Raw genomic sequence first — 26,018 nt, forward strand, 5'->3', positions numbered from 1 at the left:
AAAACATCATCTTCAGCAGATATTGATCCGATACGATATCAGCACAAATCATACATACTGTTATTACTTATTTTGTAGTGTGGAATATTAGAAAAGACTTGATCAAGTGATATTACAGTAGGTATCCATTTTTATTAACCAATGGGTTGGATAAATGTTAACCTTCAGCATAAGAATATACTACAATTGAATAAAATAAATAAAACATAAATAAGAAGACCCTGAAAAACAACCTCAATAAATCCAATAAAAACAAATTATACTTTTGAGGTGCAAACAATTCAAGTTCACAACAACACAATATTGTCCACTGTCCACAGCTCCAATATCACTACTGTGACCAAAACAGTGTGTTCATTGCTCTTATTCTTCATTAAAAAAAAATAAGAGTGTAAACAAAAAAAACACATCACTCGAACAAGAACAGAAAACGAATAAAAGGGTCTAGTTTTGATGACAATGTAGCGAGGCTCGAGGTGCTCAATTAAGCTTTTAAACAGAAAAGTTTTGTGTGTGTCACATTTCAAACAAGGCTGTGATGACTCCGCCTACATTGAGGAGGTACTATAGTAATGGAAAACCATACTAAACTGTGTATAGTTGAGCTGAGCCGAGCCGTGCTGGAACTGTATAGTGGAAAAGTGCCATACATCTCCGTTATGTCATGCTCAGTCTCTCAGTCGCTTGTCAAATCTCTTTCCTTTCAGTCAAACATTTTGGATGTTGTTGATTCATTGTTTATAGAACAATGTATCGTATCCTATATATAGTACACAGGCACAGTTTAGTACCCTAAAAATGTCGTCGGCCAAAATGTAGCTGTTGATTAGTATCTGATAGTTCTTGCCACATCAGTTGATGCTTAATCACAGAGTTTAGAACGTATATGAGTTTATGAGAAAATGAAAGTTCCCGACTCTGAGAAGGAACCACACATTTCATTTTAAATTGCGTCCTAGGTATTTCTCCCTGTCTGCTTGGTGAAAAATTTCCATTGGTGTCCGTCCGCACTTTCATTACAAGTAAACAACAGTCATCTTTACTCACTGTCGTAATGGTAACAGGTCCAGACAGTGGAGTGATTGTCTGCCAGAAGTGACATTTCCTCCGTGTCCCAATCATTTAGGATCATATGCCACTAAATGATTAATCTGAGATTATGCAGAGGCTCGAGGCTAATGTGACACTTAACACAATATGACTGTTACACTTGCCTTGCATGCAGTGACAGACGCCTGCCTCTAAAGACGGTCAAATTACTGAAACATGTTGTTGGCAAAACACAGGGCCATTAACACCGAGCTAAAACATGTAAACTGCGAAGCACATGAATTACATAAGAATGACTAAAGAATAAAGGAATTCAGTGTCCATGGTTAATGCTGTAACTTAATGTGCTGACTTCTTTCTTCAACCATTGACAATTGTGTTTATTAGGTTATTAAATATTGTCTTTAAATATTTTCTTCTACCATTGATGCTGACTACTCATACTTGTTTTCACTCTCTCGACTAAAGAAAAGCTCTTTGAAGGTGCCTTGAGTCTGTGAAGGTGATTGTGCTGTAAAGGTTGTTGTGATAAATGGGAAAGTAAAGCTGGTTTCCTTTTGCCTTCTGTAGTTAATTCTGCACCCATTTTGATTTTATCAGCCAGGGTTTTTTTCCTGATCTTGATTTGAGACCGATAAAACGCGATGAAGTGGTCAGTAAAATCTGATGTTTCAGGGAAAGGCTGAGAAAGGCTGATTACATAAGATGTGAGAGCTTTTAATGGTGCTTAATTGAGACTGAAATTGTAACTGATTGATACTGGGTGGCGGCAGCTGAAGTCGAAAGAGCGATGTTCACAGAAATGCCTTTATCAGTCTACTGACATGCTATACATGTGCACATTTCAAGTGTCACACTGGCATAATTAATGGCCAACTACGCGGTCCCCTGTGGTCCAGGAATGTAATTACCTACTGACCCAAATCGTTCTCTTGGCTGGAGGTCACTGTCTCGGCTCTGTGATATTCAGGACGTGTATGCAAAATAAAAGGGTGAGTAACACGTTATTTATTACACTCAGATCACTCTGTGGTATCCATGCGTAATGCTCTGGCTGATTCATGTTTGTACAATCATATTTGTTTTGCAGTGTTTCTGCAAATTGTGGTTTCCGGACACTTATCTGTGCTTTACATGTTGAGGGAAGGGAGGTCAGCTAGGAGCGTATTAAGATAATTTCTATGAAATTTTTTTTACCCTTCAATATCCAAGCCTCAAAACGTCCGTCTGGACTTTTTTTTTTACTTTATTTTTACTAGAAAAGGACCAGCAAATGTCTGAAAAAATGGCCTTTGCCCATTTTTCCAGAATAACTTTCAATATTTGGCAGTTATTTACAATTTACTGCATGTTAAAATAGTGTATGTACCAACAATTTATAATTAAGAAAAACAAAAAGTTTTATTGAGAAAAAACACTGTCGTTGTACACAGACACCAGATTTTAAATGTTAAATTTGAACAGTATAACACATATTTAGGATTTTTTAAAGCATTTTTGAGTCTTTGTCTCAATGTCCAAAAACAGGCCCAAAAATGGAAACTTTTCTACAGGCATTTTTCCAAATGAATTTTTCTCCTCTCTGGTGACGAAGACACTGATTTGGCATTCTCTCAATCAGCTTCATGAGGAAGTCACCTGGAACTGTTTTCCAACAGTCTTGAAGGAGTTCTCCAGAGCTTCCCTTTATGCTTGAGACCATCACTGGTGTTGTGCAAAGGTCTAGTGAATAGCCCTATTTGACTACTGTTCTAATCCACATTGTGGCAAGAACCCCTCAACTAAGTAAATGTTAACACAGGAAGGTCAGTCAATCTGGGAAATTACAAGAACTTTGAACGTATCCTCAAATGCAGTCGCAAAGACCATCAAACGCTGTTGGATAAATCATTACTATTTCACGTGAGGTGTCCAGTTTATGAACGTACAGTCCTTGTGGTGAGGGCCCTTCATCTTTCCAGATATTTTTAGAATCTCATGTTTTACAGATTGTTGTTTTTCACTTTCAAGTGCTGAAAAATTGGTACTGAGCTTATTCCAGGGTATCCTTCTCATCTGGCAAAAGATTTACATTTGTCTACAGCAGTGGTCAGCAACTGGTGACCCGTGAGCCAAAACTGGCCTGCAGGCATCAGCATTTGGCGCGGCAGATGATTTAAAAAATCTGATTAAAAAGAAAAAAAAAAGTTTTTTAGATTATTTAATTTCATTCAGAAGCCATTATTCTATAAAAATATGAACTGAAAATGAATTCAAGGGGAGTAAATGTCTATTTTTATGTAATTTTATTCTCCGCATGTCACACATTTATGTCTTAAATGAGTATTAAGCTGATGAGTAAATACCACGTCCATTGTTACCTTAAGACAGCACACAAACACTAGTTACAGTTGGTGGCAAACTGTCTTTTTTTGTACAAGATTGCATAGTGTAGATTAGAAGAAAATCACTTATTTCTTTTGAATTGCTTAACAAATTGGCCCTAGGCCCAAATTGACTTCCCGACCCCTGTTCCACACTTTTCTGGCATTGTGTGGACTGACAGAAATGCATATTTGTGACACTTATTTCAGAGGTTTCTACTCCCTGTGTGCATTCAACTCTGATGAAAGGCTTAACTAAATTTATAATGATGATGTTTATGATGCTGTAAGGAGCACTAATGCAGTCAGATTATGTCTTTAAAGCATTGCTGATGCTATTACAAGTGTACAGGAAGAGGTCGATGGGACTTTGACATATTGTTGGAATGTTAAAGCACAGAGACAAAAGCTTCTTTGTCTCTCCACTTATGCAGTCACATTATTCTCACGGCAATGTAATACACGGGAGGTTAAATGTTGTGCTCTGGGTCTCAGCGAGTTGCCCCAGAATCACTTTGATTAATGGATTATCCAATTGTATATGATGGTAGCGTGCTTTGTGGATGGAGTGCCACAGTGCAGCCACCCTCAGTGTTGACAGAGTCTGTACGCTATATATGGCTGGCTTGTTATTTGAGCTTCCTGCCTGCTTTTGTAGGTTGTAAGCTGTGGGGTTTAAGCTGCGGTTGAGAGGGACCTTACGTGTCAGTCTTGAGGTCGATTGTGTCAATATCAGACAGAACCAGTACATTACACGCATTCCCTGATCTCTTTAAATCCCCACACAGGCCCAACTTTCACTTGTTGTCGGAGCATTGCATTTCGACACAACGTGCAAATCAAAGCTCTGTATGTTTTGCCGCCTTTCAGGGATTGCAGTAGTTTTCTCAGAGGTCGGGTTAGTGCAGAAGTCATTGTGTAGTAAGAATTGGTTCCTCTGCACTTAGGGATGGGATGACAGCTCGTGCAGTATGTTTTAGGCATTTTAACGATTCCCAGTTTGTCCATTAATTACCGTGATGAATTTAACCAATGAAGAATCTAATAATTAGCTGATGATGTCTGTTTCTTGTTTGTGTGTGTCAATACTTTGTACCTCACATACTGTGTAGCTTACACTTCAAAACCGCACATCAAATAGAGCCAAAGTCAAAATGCCTGGAAGTGAATTTAGTGGAAGCAACTGCACCTTTATCAGGACATAGTGCTGTGAGAAGGACACAGCACAGCTACAGCCACTGTTTCAGTTGGATGCCAAAATAACATCCTTCCCTTGGGGTACCAGAGTAAAATGGTATGGTTTACTCTTATTGGGTGACAAACGGCCACAAATTGAACAGCAAACAAAGAGCTGCTCGATGTCCTCCATTGTTGTTTGTTGTTGTCGTTAGTTGTTGTTGCACCGGTATGACGTCATGCTATGTCTCGCTGACTCGGCCATCGATTGGATATAAACTTGCAAGCAAATGCAACACGTTATTGTAAAGTGTATCGTATTAGCTCCAAAGTATAGAGATATTTTAACTAAGTCTGTTTTTCAAAAGGCTTGCAAGCCATGATCTGTTAGAACTGTCGACAAGTGGATAATATAGTGGTCATTAATATCATGTACTGCATTTTCACATCATTTTAGGCCATTATCATTACAGTAGATGGAGGAAACAAAACATGGGTTGTTGTTTTGCACTCACACATTAGCGGGGACAACGGCACAAAACAAACATGCTCACTTGCGTTGTGAGCCATTGTCCTCATTAGACTGTTTTTGAATATCCTGATGTAATCCTTTTCTGTGAGTGATCACACTGTGCGCCATTCCAAACAACATTTCTAAAACAAGACTTGAATGTATGGATTTTAAGTGTTTTCCTCACCCTGTAACTGTGTTTCGCCGCTAAACAAAACTTGCGTTTGAGTTGCCGTCTGTAGACAGAGGTTTGATTCCTGATTCTGATTCCTTTCACTTCATGTTCTTGAACTCATCAACTATGACTGCTTTAACTTCTAGCTGTTTCAGGCATACACAATTATATAACTTGCTTTTTTTTAATGGATATAAAATGCATGTGGTTTGTTTTCATGTTGTAGCCAAACCCATCAAATGAAAAACTAAATTATAAAATCCAATTTTAAATTCTAACTGGTCAGTACAGTAAGCACAGGGACGCTTGACTGACAAGACGGTGTTGGAGTCGTTAGTGTCAAAGTGAAATTATGATATTTGAGATGTAAATGCGACACCAAAATGGAAGGTTTTGAAAGTTGCAGTGTGTACATTTTGGTGATTGTTGATGGTATTATTCTGCCTACAATGCAACTTCATTTGTTTGTGTCATTCACGTGAAAAAATGCTCTGTCGAGCAATAAACTCAGGCCTGACTGAGGGGAGCGTCTGTGTGTATACAGTGGCAGCACAGGGACGGGTGGTAATGTTATGTTAGTAGTGTAGTGGTTTTTTTTGAGCAGTAGAATTCACTGTTTTCACTCATACTTGCACATACACACTATATAACTTTACTTTTTTGCATTAATGAGTAATCTGTTGATTATTTTCTCTAAAAAAAAAAAACGGTTTATGTAGTCCACAAAATCAGTCAGAAAAGGTTGAATAATGTTGGTCAGTGTTCCCCAAACCTTGAAATCTTGATATTTTTCAAATGACTTGTTTTGTCCGAAGACCAAACTGATTGAGTTTTAACGATTTCTTTGTTGCATGGAGCAAAGAAAATGTTCTCATTTAAGAAGCTGAAAAATCGGACGGCTTGTTTTAATTAACACTCAAGCCAGTCAATTGTCTAAACATTTGATTCATTTGGCAATTGATTAATAATTGATTAATTGTTGCAGTGCTGCTTTAATCCGTCTCACTTTACCAGAGCAAACTGCCGTACATTTGTCTACATCTGAAAGAGGTGTTAAAAAAATCAAACCGGGGCTTTAAGAGTTGCTCTGCTGTGATTGCCCTGGGAGCCTGCTCCCCCTCTAATCACTTAAAACTACTTAACAATCCTAAAAGCGTGGGCTAATTTCCAACAACTACCAGAGAAATCTCTATATTTAACAGAGGAGTCTGGTGTATTTAGGGACAGTGCCGGCGATGGCGAGCGGCATCACAGACCACTGCAGTCTGTGGAGTTGGAGTCTGTGCTCAGGAGACGTGTGGACAGAAATCAAGCCGAACAGTGCCGAACTGTAGATCAGTTAAAACTACTGAACAATCCTAAAAACGTGGGTTAATCTCCAACAGCTACAGGAGTCTAGTCACTCGTCGTTACTAACTTTAAGTAGGTCCTTTTTTTGATGTGAAGATACAACCTAAGCCGTGCTGTGCCGTGCCGTGCCGAGGTGAGGCGAATAGAGCTGGTGGAAATACGCCACAAGTGAGCTCCAGCTGTATTCTCTGTCCACATGAACCTTCATCCTGAATGGTTAGTAGGTCAGATATGACTCAGATGAGATTCTTGTTTCCTGTCAAGGGTATTCCCTGCACTCTAGTCTGCCCTTGGGCACATTCCTGTAATTCCTGTACCTATAGTTCAGAAAAGCGAACTAATTTAATCTGAACATGGCTTTCACTTTGCGGTAAAAAAGTGGTTATAAATACACGGTAAAGCCCAGGGAAAAGGCCAAGGTGTTTTCAGGGATATATATTTTTCATGGGTTTGATGTCTCTGTAAACATTAAGGCTCAATCAAGTACGTGCGTTGAAGGAGCACTTAAAAGCATGTATCCACAGAGAAAATGGACCCTTTGCTCCTCAGCTTTGTCGGACCTATACGACATAAATGCTCAGTTCAACCACTGGACAGAAAAAAAGAGAAAATCATGGATCTTCCGACAAATCGTGTACATTGTCTATAAAAACAACACAATATGCACACACATTAAGATGAAGGTTAGAAGAGTGAGAGCCGAGTACACTTGTTCATTTCTTACCAGCCTGTCCATCATAACACAATGAAAGAAGACTTTTCAGAGCCTAAATTACATTTCTTTGACAAATTGTCAGTCTTTAGAATTGTGTTAATGGTCTAATGTACTTGGAAGATCATTTGTGTTTGATAGCAAATTCCTCTATCTGAATGGCTTTGATAATTTGAGTTTTTGGCTCATTGTGGGTTTTTTTTTTGTGAACTACAAGAGGGAAAATAGTTTAACCTGAGTTATCATAATGGATTTGGCATTGGATTTAATTGGCTCAATTTATTTGACTAACAAAAAAATATACCTGAGCATTTCTGAGTGACAGCCGATAGCCTATTTAACCCAATGTAATCTTATGTGAACACTCATCCTGTCTAAATGAAATGTGGTTAATAAAGTGCAGTTTTGAGAGGTCAACAATTGAGAGGTCAACAATAAAAAAAGTGTTTTCATGTTAGATTGTGATTGGCACCTTTGGCAGAATACACACAAAAGAAGCTTCTCATCTCAAATGCAAAACTTCACCATTTTACTTCCCCTCAGTATTAAATCCATGGTTTAACCAGGTGTACTGTGTAATTAGGGATGAGCCGATGTGATACTCGGGATCGGTATCAAAATCACTGGATCCGATATTGGAGAGATAAAAATTCAAACTCCAATACAGTCTAAAAATCCCACATATTACATGCTCTACCGTTTACAGACTGTACAAAATGTAAATAAAAATCAGCAACAGGATTTTCGCTGAGTCATGTTTGAGTTATGTCTTGTTTATGGGTTCTTAATGGGAGAAGAATATTTATTTGTTACACAGTTGGAGAAGTATGTCTTTGAAATGACAAATGTTTCGTTCAAGTTTGAAATGTCTCAAATGACGGGTATCAGGCTGATATCGGCATTGGCAAATACTGGAGTTTGTGATATTGGTGTCAGTATCGGGCATGAAAAAGTGGTATAGTGTCATCTAGAGCTGCAACTATCTGTCGATTATTTTCTCCATTCATCGAATAATCGGGTGGTCCATAAAATGTCTTTGTCAAATGTGTTTGTCAAACCTGGAAATGATGATGTTCTCGATTGTCTTTTTGGTCTTGAATATATTCCCAATTAAGAATTTAAAGATCAGAAATCTTTTTTATTTTTATAATGAAAAAAGCTTTAAACTGATTAATCGATTATCAAAGTAGTTGATGATTAATTTTGTAATTGATTAATAATCAATGAATCGAGTGATTGTTTCAGCTCTAGTGCAGTGGGGATTTGCTCTTAACAAGGGAAGCTCAGCTTTCTCTAAAATGTTGTCACGTATGTACTGTGTGCTACAACTTCATTAAAAGATGCAAATATAAAGCTCTTTCTTAAACATAATTCCCTTGGAGAATGCCACTTGAAGCAACACCAGTTCTTTAACATTGGTGCAGCATAAAGAAAGTGAAAAGAAGTTGAGAAAAGACTGAGCCGCCACTCGCATGTTATAAAAAACATTTTATTATACTTGCAAAAAAAAGGAAAAAGTGTGAAGTAGGCATGGATAACAATTCCAAACTGGCGCCCACCAGTAATTATGATGCGAGTACAAAGGGATTTTTGCCATTCTAAAGGGAGAAGAGGAGTGTAGGTGTATTAATTCTTATTCCTTCCTGCTTCCTTGACTTGGAAGTTCAGATTTAGAAAGATAGACCCCCCTCCCTCAAAAGAGCAGAAAAAAAACAAGAACTGTCACATTGACTGACGCCAATCGTATATAGCGTTTGTGTTTTCCCACCACTGCTCCCTATAGTATATGCCACTGTGTGGCAATGTGGGAAACTGACAATGTCAATTTATCAGAACAAAAACATTCCTCAGCAAGAGGAATACTCGTCTTTGGGCCCTGGAGACAAAAAAAAAAATCATTCCACCCCCACCCTTACCTGCATCTAAACAGAATGTAGGACATTCACAACACCAGAAATAGACATTTCAGTCACAATTATCATTCTTGAATTTATCCCCTGCAGTCAAAAGTTAGTTTTTCACTTTATGAGTTAGTGCTGCGCTCTAATGCTAAGTTTCTTTAAGTAAACAAATGAAAGTAAGTGAGATGAATGCAGCAGCCTCGGCGACAGATCGGACAGTTCATACAATAACGATCTCTTTTCGAAGCTCACTTTTCTCTTGTGTGTGTGTGTGTGTGTGTGTGCGAGCTGTGAACATGTATTGCTTTTCTTTTCAGGTGTCTGAACCTGCAGTCCACACCGTCACAAAGTGTTAAAATTTGGGTAAGTACTTAACCTGATTTTTTCCTCTTCTTTTCAACACCAGTACAATGCTGCTAATATGCAGAGCTGAACAGCCTCTGTTAACCATCTTTTTAATGAGTGATGTGAGAGTGAATGTATCTCTCTTCATATTCAGATTTTCTTAAATTCCAGTAACCTTATACTGAATTATTATTATTATTATTATTGTTATTTTTAATATTCCACCACTGGTACGCCGAGAAACAAAAGGACATGTTTTATTTATTGATTTATTTAAAAGTATTTCCTTTATTTCTTTTTACAAAACATTGTTGGTCTGACTCAGCAATCTGATCCCCAAAAAAAAATGTGTAAAATTAAATTAGGTAATGAATGTCTGCCTACAAAGAAAAAGCCTGAGCACTTTATGTATTATATTCTTTTGTAATTCATCTTGACGAGTCTAGTTAATGGGTTTGATTTTTAAGATTGTTTCATGGAGCCATCATTTTCAGCATGTTTTGTTCGTTATTGTTGCACACATGCACCGTGGGCCTGCCACTTTTACTACCAATAGGATATGAAACTGTCTATTCCTGTAATTATGATAATTAAATAGAAAAACATTACGGTTGCATCTTTGTTGAGTCTGTGGCAGGAAGTCAGATAAGTGTCAAATAATTTTTTGTAAACATTAGTTTTATTAGTTTAGTAATTCAGGTGAACTAGTTTCTTAAAGGTTTTTAATCACAGCACCGGTCGTATTAGTGTATAAGTTGCATCCTCATTACATTATCGCTTCTCTGCCTCGTCTGTTGTGTCACGGTCCGTTTGCTTAAGGGCAAGAGGTTGCCTTAATGACGTACATTAAGCATTCCCATGATACATTATTGATTTATTCAATTAGTCCTGCTTATGAAAACAAGTCATGTGTTTTACATTGGACATGTGGAAAAAGCAGGATCCCGCTAATCAAATGAAGCTTTGACGAGTCTTCGGATAGACATGAGCCACATGTGTGCTCCTCTGACAAAGCGTTCCCACAATTCCTCTGAAGTTATCTGCAGCAAAGTTATGGTATGACTCAATATTTACAAGAGTTTAAAATCTACAAGTTGAGTTTGACATTGACAAATTGGAGTCAATTAGTCAATCAGAAAATAACAATTTAACTCCCTTTAATTTATTTATTTATTTTTATTTTATTTTAACATTGTAGGATTGAAAATAAAAACAATAAATGTACCTTTCAGTAATAAAATGTGCATGTAATGTTGCACATTAAGTGTGCATTTGGTGCATTAGTTTAGCCCACAACGATTCTTTGTTTTTATCTGCTAATTAGCTGACTCTTTGTTGGCACTCTCTCTCTCTCTGATAAGCTGCTGAGAACTCCCTTAACAGCCACATCAAATTTATGTTCCCATGTCCTGATAAGACTAATGGTCCTCGCTTTAATTGATGTACGATATAATTTCATCACTGTTTCAGTCATGCTTGTGTGTTTTTATTCTAATGGAGCAGTGCAGACTGGATTTTCTTATTTGTCATTAAAGGTCCAGTGCAGAAATGGGATATGCTACTACGCATATGTTTAAATAAGTGTATAATTGCTTTCAAATTAAAACTTTTGGTTTTCATAGCCTTAGAACATGTACATCTTGCTTAGGGCCCACTATCTACTCTGTTATGCTTTTACAGCAACCAGACAAACCAGCCCAGAGTGTGTGTTTCATGTTTCAAAGCAGAAACTTACTATGCAAACAAAGAAAAACAACATCCTTTCTGGTATTTGAAGGACTCTGTGGTTCCCTTACATGATTGGGAAAGGGTGGGGTGAGTGCAGGAATCTTTTATTTGTTACAGTCTGCAGTCTGACCATTAAATGTCTCTAATTCTTACACAATGGATTTTTAAATGTTTGCCATCAGTCATGACGTCGCTGCACCAAACAAAAGAGTAAAAGGCAAATACTGTTAATGCGAACGTGCAGATAATGAAATTGGAAAAGCTCTGAGGAGTATTTGACTCACATATGGATATGGTGTTCAGTGGGTCACACAATAGGAAGCTATTGAAGGAAATAGTATGTATAAGAGGCACTGAATTTCAGTACTAAGGCTTCCAATTGGTTTAGGGTAATAACCCAATTTGGTTTGGATTTGAGTCAGTGGGACACATGACATAGAAGCTTTTTTATATTTAAAATGAAACACTGAAACCGCACAGAATCAGTGGCTGGGTTTCCATCCAAACCTAGCACAGATTTTAATTGAATATCATGGAAATCGGCCAAAGAAATGTTAAATAGATGCTCTGTCTCAGCCACCGCCTCCGTACATAGCAAAAGTTGGTTCATGGATGACAAACAGCTGGTGACAAATTATCTCGTCGGCTGCCATTTCAGTAGACGGATGAGATGAGATGATGCAATTAAAAGATCACGAGTGGAGGAAAACATTGTCTGAAAACATGATGGAAGCCCGTGTCTGTTTGTTTTCTCCAGAAAAACTCCAGCCTTGCTTGAGGTCAGGTCAATTGAAGACTCTATATTGCCTGCAGGTGTGATATGTTGTGCTGATGTTGGCGTCTGGCAACTTGTCCGTGGTGTACCTGGCCTCTCATCCAGAGGGTGACAGTGTTTCTATGGTTAATGCTGATCTTAAATGATCAGCATTGGCCGTTTATAAGGCTGAACTATGCAGTATTTTTTTTAACCCTAATTTAATTGAGCTGTCTCCACTCCCCCTACTGTCTGTTAGCAGAAAACCAGCCTTACAAGATCAAGGCCGCCAACTCGGAGTCCTCAGACGGTCTTTTAAGCACTACACACCCACACCCCCTAGCCTGGTACCAGCTACTGTATAAGATCAAGGTCGCAATAGTGTTATTATAAGATATAAGATAATATCATCTGGAACTTTAATTTCTGCTTTAAGTAATCAGCGGATGCTAATTATTTACAAATTCACTATGGAAAGTATGGGTTTGTATCTACTGTATGTGTCATAGGTTTAGTTAAGAATAGTTGATCTATGTGGTTTAGGTTTATTTGTATGCAGCATCTTTTAAGATTTCAGGATTTGCAGGTTTATTTTCACAGAAGAGCACTAGCAGCAGAGAGAGTTGTCAGGCTTTGTATAAAGACAGTAACACGAGCCATAAAAGAAGTATTCTTACTGATTCAGCTTGACCTTTCTGTCATCCCTTTGAAAAACTATGAATTAAATCTCAAAACCACAAATTCTTCAACGTTCTATTGGTGTTTTATTTAAGAGGATGTAATCAAAGCAAAGGCCGAGGACGTAGCCCAAACCCGCTACCCTTATATATCACAACTTTGTTCATACACACTTCATACAGTATAGGTACTCACTTGCGCAACACAGAAAATCACACTTTTGTTGAATCAGTGATGACTATTAATGTCTTTTGGTCAAATGGAAGAGTGGCATCGTTCATGCAAAAGTTTAGTTTCAACATTAAATTGTCACAGGCGAGATGGACTGATGGAGAACACCTAAAAAGATTGGGCTGCAGTGAAGCGGTAAAACTTGAAGAGGTGGTTTCTGGGTTTGTTGTGATGTTCTGGCGTAGAGTTTGTCTGCATGGGCCAAATTTTTGGAAAACGCATCCAATCAATGACGAGTGAGACTGGCTGCCAGCTGAATTTAAAGAACAGTTTAGCTTGACAGAAGAATTTAAAATGCTTAGAGCTGTAGTCATAGGGTTGGCAGTGGGACTTAATGTGAATGGACAAATCCTTCATTTTTATTGTTGGCTCCCCAGAAGATGCACCAAGGAAATGAAATAATGGTCTTGTTTCAGTCTTATGTAACATCAGGCTTCTATATATGCCGTATGTAAACATTGTTGAGAAAAAAAAACACCATCTTCTGTCTTTAGACTGGTTCATCACATTTTCCTGAGTGCTTTTGACAACGTGATAATACAGCAGCAAAGTGGGAATGCATCAGCTTCCACATCTGAAAGAAAAAAATCTGTGTAAAATCTTGTCAAAAATGTGTTTGTTTGGTATCAGCTTACATTGTAAAATATAAACTGACAAGTTCTCTGTTTTGCTCTCACCAAGTAAAATAAAACATATTCTTGCTAGGTATACAGATGTGTCTGCTAGTTGGTGTGTGTATGTGTCTCTCTGTATATATATATGTTGTGTGAGTGTGTGAGTGACGAGGAACTGTACGAATCATTTTTTTCCAATATCCAATCCAGTGATTTTGAATATGATTAGACTGATCCAGATACTTAGTATCACATTGGCTAAATTACAATGAAGCAGTTTAATTTTTATGATGTGTTGAGATACAGTTTGATTAAATGTGTCTTTCACATAACAGCTGTTCATTATAATACTTCAGTTATTAAGTTTTTAGTGCATTTTCTGCAGTTTTTCCAGTGGTTTAGTTCATGTGTGTTACAGGAACACTTATTAGCAGTCTGTATACTTCAGTTCAGACACAGTGAGCATGAATCTATTTCAGCAAATCAATGCTGCTTTGTTAAGGGGAGGGGATCCAGTGAAAATAATGGTGGCGTATTGAACTGGTACATGATAGAGCAATTGCACCCCTCGTTCGCAGCTCTGCAGATGTGTTTGATGGCTGTTATCAAGACACATGTTTACAAACCGTGGCTCGAGGTCTGTTCTTAAACAATGATGGTTGTTTTTCATGAGAAACTAGAGCAGTGGGTGGTTCACGGCTGAGCTGCTATCACCCTCCACACAGAAAGTGAAGAGCAGAAAACAAGTAAATAAGTTGTGCTTCTGATGGACAGAGTAGATTAAGACAAACTCTTAGTGATTAAGAGGCCTGACATAGATATCTTGGCTGGAATTTAGATGGACCAGTGATTGGGTTTGGATTTGGGATTTAAGCAGCAGGAACAGATAAACTGCAACAGCCATCAGTCAATTAAGGATAAAGCCTTCCAAAAAACAACTAGTTTAACTTTGCTCTTAAATTAATTCTCTCTGGGTTTTACTGAGGGTCATAGAGCAGCAGAGTGAGCAGTGGTGAAGTCAAAGATTAAGTTGGAATTCAAACAGCTTGGCAAGAGGACTCAGGACCAAACCATTTAACCAAGTTCAACTGATGTTGCACACATCAGCAGGATTTCAGCCATTTGTCTTTCTTCAGTTTTAAGAAGTGATTCAAACAATAGCCTTCCTTTTCTACCATGGGTTTAAATATATGTTCAAACATTCAAAAACACACAATATTGTGCTGTATTGTGTTTGTCATGGTAATCTAAAAGAAATCCTTAGCTAAGTCTTCATCTGTTGTGGGAAAATCTCCCTGTGATTCAACTGGATCTAATCGATCAAGTTCATTTGTGTACGGTGAAAGTGAAACAAGTTGTGTTGACTGAATGCATCAACAGCAATACGCAGCCAGCCCTGACACTGTTGTTGTGTCTTTTTACTTCCTGTCCACACTTTCAGCAACTCTTCTCACATCTATAGGCACCAAACATTCAGTGACTCACAACATAACAGCATCTTTCTTCCGCAAAGTGACAAACATTTGGTCAGTCAGTCAGTCCTCCCCTACACTACTGGGACAAGCTATTACTGTTATATGCACAGTGAAAAAACAGGTGCTGCACTTCCCACTTAATTTTTATTTTTTTGACTCCACTGACACCAATATTCAATATTACCCACTATAAAAATCAGCAGTTGTGCCAGGAGGTAGACCCAAAGATGCCATCTTCATCCATCTCTGTGGTCAGTTCTCTGCATTAGGGCTGTGAGGTATTTATTGTCACATGTACAGTAAGAAAACTTGTTCCTCTGTGCAGTGAAATTCTTTCTTTGCTGTCCACACGAATGCCAAACTAATTGCCGAGGATAACTTGCATCAGGATACAAATCCTGTTAGTCAGTTGCACTGTCAGGGATGTATTTGGACGTTGAAAGGAGCAAAAATCACCATTCTGGTTGCTTTTTAAATACACAAAATCAGTTAATCTAAAGTCATGTCAGGCATTTGCTACCATCCCTCCTATTATATGGAGGGATATCTCCAGAAGAATGGCAGGTCCGTCGCTATCTAACCACGTTCCTTTTAAAAACGCAGTGAAGTTCATGTTCAGTCTTAAGTGCTTGATGTTCGTGATCTTTCCCATCCAGCCTGGACACGGAACATTTAATGGAATAAAGATGAAATTATTTGCAGTCATACCAGATAAGTATGGTTCAACTGATAGTTAATGGATCTCACATGTAACGGGGATGACATTAGGCTGAGCACAAACAGTTTGTCTGGCGGAGTTTAAGTTGACCAGGCCCCCTGTATTGACCACATGATTTGATTGACTTTGCTCTACTGCAATGATTAATGTAATGTGACATTTCATGATAAAGAGAGTTGATAATGAACTGAATCCTGATTAATAAAGAGTGGTGATTGATAAAAATAGTTCCATCTGTAGTTCATGTTATGCAAACTGGTAAGAAAGAAAGTATTCTGATCCTTACTTGAGTGAAAGTGCAAATCCATCCAACCCCTTATCCATTATCTATACCATTTTTGCTCTAAGGGTAGTGGGGGGAGCTGGGGTCAATTCCAAGTGACACTGTGTGTGAAGCAGGGTTCAAACTGTCACTGGGAGAACATACAATCTACAGAAAAACAACCATTCACACGCACATCTATGACCAGAGAGAATGTCCTATTAAATGAATCCCTATCTGCATCCCCATACACAAGTGGAGAAAATGCTAAAACCCTGAGTTGAAGCTTTAAAATGTTGCATGACTTAAATTATGTTTGATAGGCAGTCAAAAAATGTAGGTAAAGTAGTACAATTAAAAGTAATCAATACAGAAATACGTCCCCTCATTACATAATGCATTCATCAATGTAAAAATGGAATATTTTCTTTGTCAGTCGGTTGGTATAATCAAAAGTGAAAGCAGCCAACAGACAGTCACTAAATAATAAATACAAATGTAAAAAAACTTTAGAAAGGCTGAAGTGATTCATGCTGTTGCTGCCAACTGACTGCACTTTTTTCTGTTCCTGAGATGTACAAATGAAGCAATAGCTGTGAGTCCAGATAAGGTGGTAAAACACCCCAGCTTCTTCAATGGCCCAAACCCCAAACAATGTAGATATAATTGCAAAGCAGCATCAGTGTCTGCTGCAATTGCTTAAATGGTAGTTCAAGCATTTAAAAAAAAAAATAAAAATCTCAGATGAAATCATCATGAGCTTATATTCATTCATGTCTTTATATCCTGTGCTGTGCTAAGGGGATTCTCGAGCAAAGTCATCTGTATTCAGTAAACAAAGCGGTATTGATGAGTTGATTCTATGTGGCTTTGCCAGTAAGCAAGCCAGGGAAGGGATTATGTCCCCAAGCCAAAACCCAATACAAGTTTGAATAAAGGGATAGATGTGCAGTGCTTATTGTAGCAGCAGAGGATAAGCTGTGTTCAACATTAAAATAACAACTCGGTACCTGTGATACAAATAGGCAGAGGAAGACATCTGTTGACTTTCAAATAACAATAAATCGACAAAAGGTTTTCGGGAGAATGCAAAGTGCAACACAGTGTTCATGGTGTTTTTGGAAGAAATTTAATTATATATTTCTGCTGATAACAGTTTATAGAGGCGTCATTAATTGAAGGAGTCGTTTTAGTAAGGCCTTCTGTGAGCTTTCATTTACTAAAGGATTTAAGCATCTTCAGAGAGTCGGACTGGAAAGGTGTAACTCCAGCAGCATAAGGCAGAGACGGTTAGGAATCCTGAAATCCCATAATCCACCATTTTTAAGTATAGGGATTATACACTGTATATTCTTCAGCTTTTTTTTGTTTTGATGTCTCTCTTGCTTTCTCTTCATCTGCCCACAGTTTGGTTGCAATCGCCGCTGTCACACAGCTGTTACAGTGCACCTAAATGCTTGTTGTTGCATGGTCATCAGACTTGTGTACAACAACCACTTTAATATTTGTACATCACATTGCATCTATTATGTTGCTGTTGCCAATTACCCTCTCCTAAGATAACCCTCAATGCACTACAACATTTTAATCTTGTTTTTATCCTCTTTTATTACATCAAAACATTTGCTATGTCATCTTTACATAGACCCTGAAAGACCCTGAAAGTGCGATTTTGAATGTTTTTTTTAAATAAAGGTATCACAGCTCAAGTGTTTCCAGAGTGGAGTGGTTCAGTACAGTATGGCACAGGTTTTTTTTGAATTTCTATTAGGAATAGTACTGAAACGATCGGACCTGCTCCATTCTTTGGTACCCTTCCCTTGGGGTCGAGTAAAATCGTACGGCACAGTTAGACCGGCTCCACCCACGACAGTCAACTGACTGGGCGACAGAAAAACGTCACTCCCTTGCAACTGCAGTCTATTCTCATCCAAAGCTGGACATCTTGATGAGACAAACATCTACAAACCGAGCAGGGAAAAAAGGGATGTTGGATGGCCTCCATTGTTGTCTTTTTTTTGCAAATTTGCAAAGAACTCAGTAAAAGTTCAGGAACAAAAACTCATGTACATGTTTATAATCATGACTGTGAGGATGGCATTACCATTCTCATGCACATCGCTCAGAAGATCTATCTATTAATAATAAAGGGATTTGTTGGAAGATTGACTTTTTAATCATATATCTATGCCCTCAATCAGCCGACCAACCAACCATATACTGTTAGTATTTATTGGCATTCCATCCATCCATCCATTGTCTACCATTTTTTCCTCCACATGAGGGCCGTGGTTGCCAATCCCAGCTGTCATAGGGTGAAAGGCAAAGGGTACACCCTGGACAGGTCACCAGTCTATTGCAGGGCCAACACAGATTAAACAACTATTCATTCTCACACTCAAGTTTGAGTGTGAGTGTGCACAATTCAACACTGCATCTCATTGGAATGTGGGAGGAGACCAGAATATCTGCATTCGAGTAATCTATAAATAACCAGGAGCTGATGTATGTGTTAAATTAAATTGTGGAAACAATTAAAACAGAAATGACAATAACCCCCCTCCCCCCGCCAAAAAAACAACAGTTTGATAGATGAAAAGAAGCCATCTGTCAATCTGAATAAAACTGTTAATGTGAGCACAAAGTATTGATATTAAAAATCTTTTTTTTAAATTTCTGTGATTGATTTCCAAGCTGTTCGTGTGCACCGTATCACAGTGGTGTTAAAAATACACAACTGGATGGAAACTGGAGCAAATTATAAGAGCAGAGATAACCATATCCATCCCAATCATAGTATGTTTTAAATAAACATGTATTCAAAAGTGATTTACAGCTCCTGCACCACATGTGTACAATTACAAAGACACACACGGTTGACATTTTGATACCCCAAATTACACGCTTGCCTCCCTATTATCATATTTCACCGGTTCCCTCCTCACCAGCACAAGCAGTTAGGGTCGTACGGTCAGACGCTCGACTTGTTTGTGAGTTCAGGATCATAATTAACTCTGTCCAATGGTAGAATGTGTCCGCTCACAATTCATACTTTTCCCAGGAGGAGAGGATTCCAGTCTGTCCAAGTCTTCATAAATTACATTTCACAAAGTTTTTAGAGAGTCTCTGTGTTTTTTTCTAGAGAAACCCCAGTCAACTTAATCATCACCTAGCCTTACACTGTATTGTCCTTGAAACGCCCAGCTACATGTGCGCCGCTGTTCCAAGTCTTCTGACTTTGCAGCATTAACGTTGTCGTACATCTTTAGAGAGACTGCCACTGTACAAATATTTAAAATACCTGCTGTACTCCTCCAGTATGCATCAGGCACTGCTGTAGAAGCACTTCTTAAAATGAAGTGCTCATTTTTTTGTCAAATGAAAGGCCACAATTAACACATCAAGGCTGAAGATGGTACCGTATCCTTTTTCCCTCCAGCCCTTGCAGGTAGCTACTGGGAAACAAGTCTTTGTGTTATATGATAAGCATTTCCTCAGCTGTGATAAGACACCCCAGGATAAGGCCTGTCAGATAAGGCCAATTAATGAGAGTTTGATGTGATGTTTAAATTGTTCAAGGCAAAGTCCATAGCTACTATCAACCACTGCTGTTCCCTTCCAGATATGCTTTACTTTGTTGACTTTGCCCAAATCCACTTCCAAAACCAAAGGCACATGTTAGCTACCTATCTGAGAGTGATGTGTAGCTGTAGGCCAGCACTGGATAATGGTCCTCTGCTGTCACCTCTGCAGTTTTACTGTTTGATGGAAGTTTGAGCCATCATTGGCAGCTCTTTGGCATATTTGGAGGCAAGGACTGATAAATTAGACTGGCAGTTTGGATGTTATCATACGTTATTTATTTTGGCTGTACACAGAATGTCAAATCAGGAAGTACAAGATGCTAATAAGAGGGTTGGGAGCCAGGGTTGTGTTTTTTTTAATTGTCTATTGACCATGGATTCCCATGTTGTTTAAATATTTTACTGCATTACCGTTTATTCAATGCATGAAAATAGAAAAGAATTAAAGAACATCATGGTGGCAACTGGTAACGTTTTAGTCTGCTAAGGGTTTAACCATCAGCTGATTCAACTGCTTCATCTAACCACAACGCTCCCATTGTTGGCTGCAGTACAGGGTGTGTATGGGTTCATTGTGGACCTCATAATCCATAGTGAGGAACTGTTTGAGGCAAAAACACACAATATACTGTGAACCATTACATTTCATCAAAACATTTTGATAATGACCCTCTCAGTTCATAACAAATGGGATATTGAATTTGTTTTTAAATAGTCCTGTGTACTGTTTTCATTGCTGTCGAGATGGCAGTGTCAGCCTGAGTAAACATGCCTGGCCCCCAGTGGATGAATCCTGATGATTTAAATCATTCTCTGTTTCCTTGAGCACCATAATGAAGATGTTTTAAGGTGTCTCTCTTAAAAACAGATCAAACAAATCCCTCCCACAGTCCAAGGACATGCAGGGGTTAATTAGTTACTTGATTGAACATGAGAGTGAATGGTGGTTACCTGGATGTGTTTGCCCTGCGATGGACTGACAACCTGAATATCAAAGTCCTTCTTGAAATTGTAATGTAATCTTAGAAAACATCTTCCTCTGTAAGGTTTTGTAACTTGTCTGCTGAATGGACCAGATTCAGTTCTATATGGCCGCACACAGTGGGATGTACCTCTCCTCTCTTTACTTACTGTAAATGCTTAGTTTTATGTCTTTAATGATGGTCAAGTTACAGTAGTAATGTGGTCACATTGTTCTAAGACTGCAGTCGTGCTGCTGACATTGATGCCATTCATCCCCTTGTGCTTTTGTAATCAAGTGGATGCAGGTCGTCTTTTGCCATTTTCTGTTGAATTGCTGAAAATGAAGAATGTACCGATATCGTCTATGTTTATTGTTGATGCAAATATATATTTTTTAAGTGAGCAGGTGCTTTTTTACCACAGCGCTGTGTGGGAGATGGTTATGGTTGTGTTGTGATATATTTACAGCTGTCAGTCAGTATCCTCCCGAGACTCAGATAAGATAAACTCCCGAGACGTTGCATCTCACCACTTGCAGTATCAAGGAGCACATACTCCAGTCATGCAAGCCATCCAATTCTATTTGATACATCCCAAGCCAATACACAAGCTGTCAGTCAGCATTAATGTCAGATTCACGTATTTACAGAAAAGTTGCTGCTGCTGTCAAAGGCCAACAACTGAACTGAACTACTCAACAACTGTTAAGAAAACCACATGCAAATGTTGTTTGGAAGTTTTGAGGTGTTACTAACAAACAGTCATTATCTAGTGGAATAAGTCAGATTTGTATGCCCGAGTGATGCAATTCATCTTTTTGCTGAAACTTTGGAACTCTGCAAATGAATGGTGAAACTTGTCAACCCGATCAAAACCTCAAAGACGCATTTACAATGAGAAAAATGAACGGAGAGGTTTACAAATACAAGGATTTTTGATGGTGAAGGTACCGTGGTGTGTAGGTGGGGGAGTGGAGTGGTTGCTCTTTGTAGTAGTCACAGCTTTGAATCTCATTTGTAATGGTTATGAACTGCTTGAGGACTTCACTGTAGCTGGGGACGACGACAACATGCTATTTGGCATTTTTATCATTTGATTATAATCCATATTATCCATCTGTGTAGATGGCCTAATTACAAGAGACGTTACTGTGATGCTCTTGGACTAAGGAAAAATGAAATTTAACATGTGTTTAAAAAACAGACATTGAGCTGGATTGGCAATGTGAATTTTGTTCCAATGCTATTTTCTTCACTAATAATCCATCCAATCCAAAAAAACCTTTAAACTTTGGTTTAAAAAGGTTTTTGGTGAATGTGTTTTATCAGTTTTCCCTCCCGGATCAAATGACTCATGAAAATGAAATGAAATGAATCAAATGACTCTGCAATGCATGTGGGTTTTTATTTTTTGATTAATGGGAAGGCAAGACTTGGTTCAACATGCTCATTTCTGTTTTGTCCTCTTCGATGCAAATTTCCAGTGGAACACTGTGATGTGCATTCATCCTTTGTCGGCCATTAATGTTTGTAGTGAGGCTTTTTCCATCTTGGAACAGTGGTCGATATTTTTTATTTCATCAATCGGATCAACTGAACGATTGATTGAAGGATAATTTAAGCCGTGTTTCCACCAAGTGGGGCATTTCGGTTTGGTACAGTATGGTATGTAGTTTTTGTGTTTTCATTCGAAATGGTACCAAAATAACCGGCCTCAACCGTTCCATTATTTGGTACCCTTCTCTGGGGGTACCATAGTAAAATGGTACTATAGATTTGCTACACCCACGACAGTCAGCTGATTAGGTAACTGAATATCAGGCACAGCCCACACCCGCCTACAAAGTAAAGATAATATTTTCACTCGAAATGCAAGCTTGACTCAAGACTTTACCCGTCCAAACTGTACCATACTGTACCAAACCAAACCATAGCATGGTGGAAACATCCATTTTGTTTCTTTAACATGAAAGCTAAATTTAACCAGGTGACTCTGAGTTAGATGGGTTGCTCTTTTGACTAGAAGTGAAGTAGATTAAATGTAAAGTAGTTTTCTTTCACACCTTAAAGTCGTACCTCCATGAGTGAGAAGACACAATGCTCTGGTGACTGCTCTTGTTCTTCACTATTTACTGTGGGCCACATATGGGCCACTACAGAAATTATACTGCCCCAGTTTAAAATCCTTTAATATTACCTTTTGGGCTACATTAAACCTTAGAGTGCCGACTTTATGAGGTGATGTTGGGAGGAGGGAATGGAATTCTAACGGCAGTGGCAGACAAAAGATGACACTGGTTAAATAAAAAGTAAGTAGATATTTAAGGGAGATGAGTTTTTGAAATTTACGAGTTTAATAATCAACACATTTCTTCTGTGTGTTGCATTCATAATGTGTTGGTGCTGGCTTTGATTGTTGAAGAGCTGAACGCGAGACACAATCAGTGAATCAAAGTGATAATATCGACACTTCACAGGTCGTACACAGGGGAACTTCTCTCTTGGATGTGTTGGAAGTGATGTCCCCTTCTTGTATCCATCTGAAGACTTAGCAAGACTTCTCACTGTGTTGGGATTTAAAACCGATGTTTGACTTAACTTAATCCAAACTCTACATGTTTTGTATGGATGAGTAAAATGACAAATCACTGTCTCACATTTATCTGTAGGGGATTCTGGTCTCAAAGGGATAAAGATTCAAATTCCTACTTACTTTCTCACATTTACATTAACTAAAATCCTTTTTCTAGGTCATAGTGTGATAAAGAACAACAGGAAATTACACACCTAAATACAACTACATATTGGTAGTCTGAAACCTGTAATTATTTGTAATGATGGCAAAAGTGAGTTCCATATGACAAGAGTAGTTTTAATTTAGCCAAGCCTTTTTAAACTAAATGTGAATGCCACTTAACTAGCAGCATTAGCAGTAATAATATAAACGTTTTGCTCTTGAGGTGATGCTTAGATCATGTTGTCATGTAGTTGTAGAACAAGATGTTTGACTTGGTCCTGCTGCTGTTATGCAACCATTATACATTTTTCAACACGTGAAAGGTGTCCAAAGAAGTTTTTAGCTTTTATTGATATATCAATACATGGCATAGTGTCAGACTTCTGGCACAAATATTCAACCCTGTTCTGCACAGCACAGTTCCAGGTCCATAATGACCACTTGACCTCTTTGCTCTCTCCTGTATCCAAACAGCAGCAAGCGGGGTGCGAGCGCTTGTTTGTGTAATCTTGCATTAACCTGTTCAAGCATTCAACCATCTCTCTGAAGCAGCGCAAGTCCAATGCTGAGAAGATTCACTGGCAACCTCTTGCAGATGGAAACCTTTTAATTTTTAAAGTAGTTTTGTCCACATGGCTGATCCCCCACACGTTGCGTCACAGTACGTGAGTGCTAATCCCAGTCGCCTAGCACTGTTTCTGTTTGGAATGAAAAATCTGCCAGCCAGAGTGAAGCTCCATCTTCATCTCTGCAGTGTGTTTTTGAAGTGATGTTTTGATCGGTGCCTAGTGAACCAAGGGCTGTGTAGTTTTTACTGAACTCTACTCATGGGATGAAGCCCAAGGTGGGACCAAAGCAGCATAATTGCCCTTTACATCTCACTTCAATGTTCTACACAACTTCTGTGATGTGAAGAAACATGTGCAGCATATACTGTAGGCAGCACTGACACTCTTTGATTAATATATGGGGTGGGTAGTGGAGTTTTTATTTGTGATCGTCCCCAGCCGTGTGAAGAGATTCTGGAGATTACTATTAAAGTTTTACTTAATGATTTAACATGTAAAATGTAAATGAAGAAAGGAGCCACAGTAGGTGACAAAGTTTAAAGAATCAAACTCTTTCACCTGAACACTGACAGAAATGGCAACTAGCTTCATTTGGTTGGAGGTGGTGGAGAACAAAGCAGAGCTGATGGTGAGTGAATAATAAACAGTAAAGATTCACTGTTAGTTAGTTTGGTCCTGGTATAGCCAGACAATGTTTTTGCTCTCTCTGGGTTGCCACAGTGGACGATCCGCATTTGTATACGATTTGGCAGAGACTTTTACGTCTGACACATTTATCTGGGCTTGGGACCGACACAAGGAGTACACTGTGAGTGAGAGGGTCGTTCAAGAGTGTCCGATTAACAATTGGTTGGGTACCTTGCTAAGGGGTACCTCAGCCCTCCAACTGGCAACCCTTTGATTATAAGCCAAGTTGAGTTTCCACTAGTATAGGCACCCAATAAATTAAGACTTGTTATGTTTTAAAAAATGTTTTTCACATTTCCCTGTTGAAGTGAGATGTTAATCGAATCGTATCATACCAAGCTCTACTGATTGGTGTAAATGGGGCTTTACATTTCTAATCTTGTCTAATCATCACCTCATAGCTAGTACACCTTGTGAGTAAGTGTGTCATTACTTTTCGAGTCATGCCATTATATTGACTGTTTCTGGAAAGAGCACTTTAAAAGCAGCCTGCTAACCAAGGATATTTGTGTGAGTGGAAGGAAGGACCCTGAATTCACACACTGAATGATAGTTGAGTCGTTTAAAATCTTATTCTTGACCACGTTCACATCCAGACTGGCAGCTTTGTGTATGTTTTCAACATGAAAGTCAGTCTGGCAGACACAAAGGAGATCTGCTGCACACCATGTCATTCCGTACTTTTTTTATTGCAGGGTTCAGTACTCTCTGTGGCCCTCTTTGGCTGGTTTGTTTGATAGTTTCCTTGGTGTACATGAAAGATTAATACAGCAGAAGCACCTGCAGCAGTTTCTCAATGACAGCTGTAAAACAGTGGTGAAACAGCTGTGAGAAGAGAGCCTGAGTGCCATGGCCTCATAAAGCACAATGTTAAAGAGGGTGTCACTGCTTTGTGAGCCATCTTGTGAGTGCCCCAGCTATCAGAATTAACTTTCCTTTCATCAGGCTTCAGTACAGATGCGATCAGTTATGTGCCTGCATGTACACTTTTGACCCAAGTCATACTCTTCCCTGAAAGCAATGTCTTGTTTGAATGTCTTAGTTCATTCATACATGTTTTTGTCTTGTGGCGATTTCACAATAATGAACTTCACCAAAGTTCATTATCAAAATAGCTTCTGTTGCATCTGTCAGTACAAAGCAACCAAACCGTATGAGCTGATTTTGCAAGGAAGTTGCAGCACTTATGGCCCAGGTTATAATTTCTACATCTGCATGTGGGCAGATTTCCATGATGGTCTGCGTGATGTAAGTCTCTCCCCACGCAGCCGATAACTTCTAGTCCAGTTGGTGACACATTTTTTTTTGGAGGGGGGTCAAAAGGGGTGACAAAGATGTGTAACAGAAGACAACACAAGGGATAGGGCAAAATGGAGGCAGAGGATTTGCTGTGGAGACCCCAAAAGGGAGCAACCAAAAGAAGAAGAAGAAGAATG

At 38.7% G+C, this 26,018-nt stretch overlaps 1 protein-coding gene across 3 annotated transcripts in view; it reads left to right on the plus strand.

Moving 5' to 3' along the window:
• The window catches only part of LOC122780680 (LIM domain containing preferred translocation partner in lipoma), a 147,498-nt gene that overhangs the window by 12,400 nt on the left and 109,080 nt on the right, over positions 1–26,018 (plus strand). For 2 of the 3 annotated variants that reach the window (XM_044043820.1, XM_044043822.1), the window contains one exon: positions 9,556–9,601. The exons of the other annotated variant lie outside the window; for it this stretch is intronic. The gene's annotated coding sequence lies outside the window, so the exon portion shown is untranslated. The remainder of the gene's footprint in view (positions 1–9,555; positions 9,602–26,018) is intronic. 3 annotated transcript variants of the gene reach the window in all.

The sequence above is a fragment of the Solea senegalensis genome, linkage group LG14, assembly GCF_019176455.1.
Source record: "Solea senegalensis isolate Sse05_10M linkage group LG14, IFAPA_SoseM_1, whole genome shotgun sequence".
Lineage (NCBI taxonomy): Eukaryota > Metazoa > Chordata > Actinopteri > Pleuronectiformes > Soleidae > Solea > Solea senegalensis.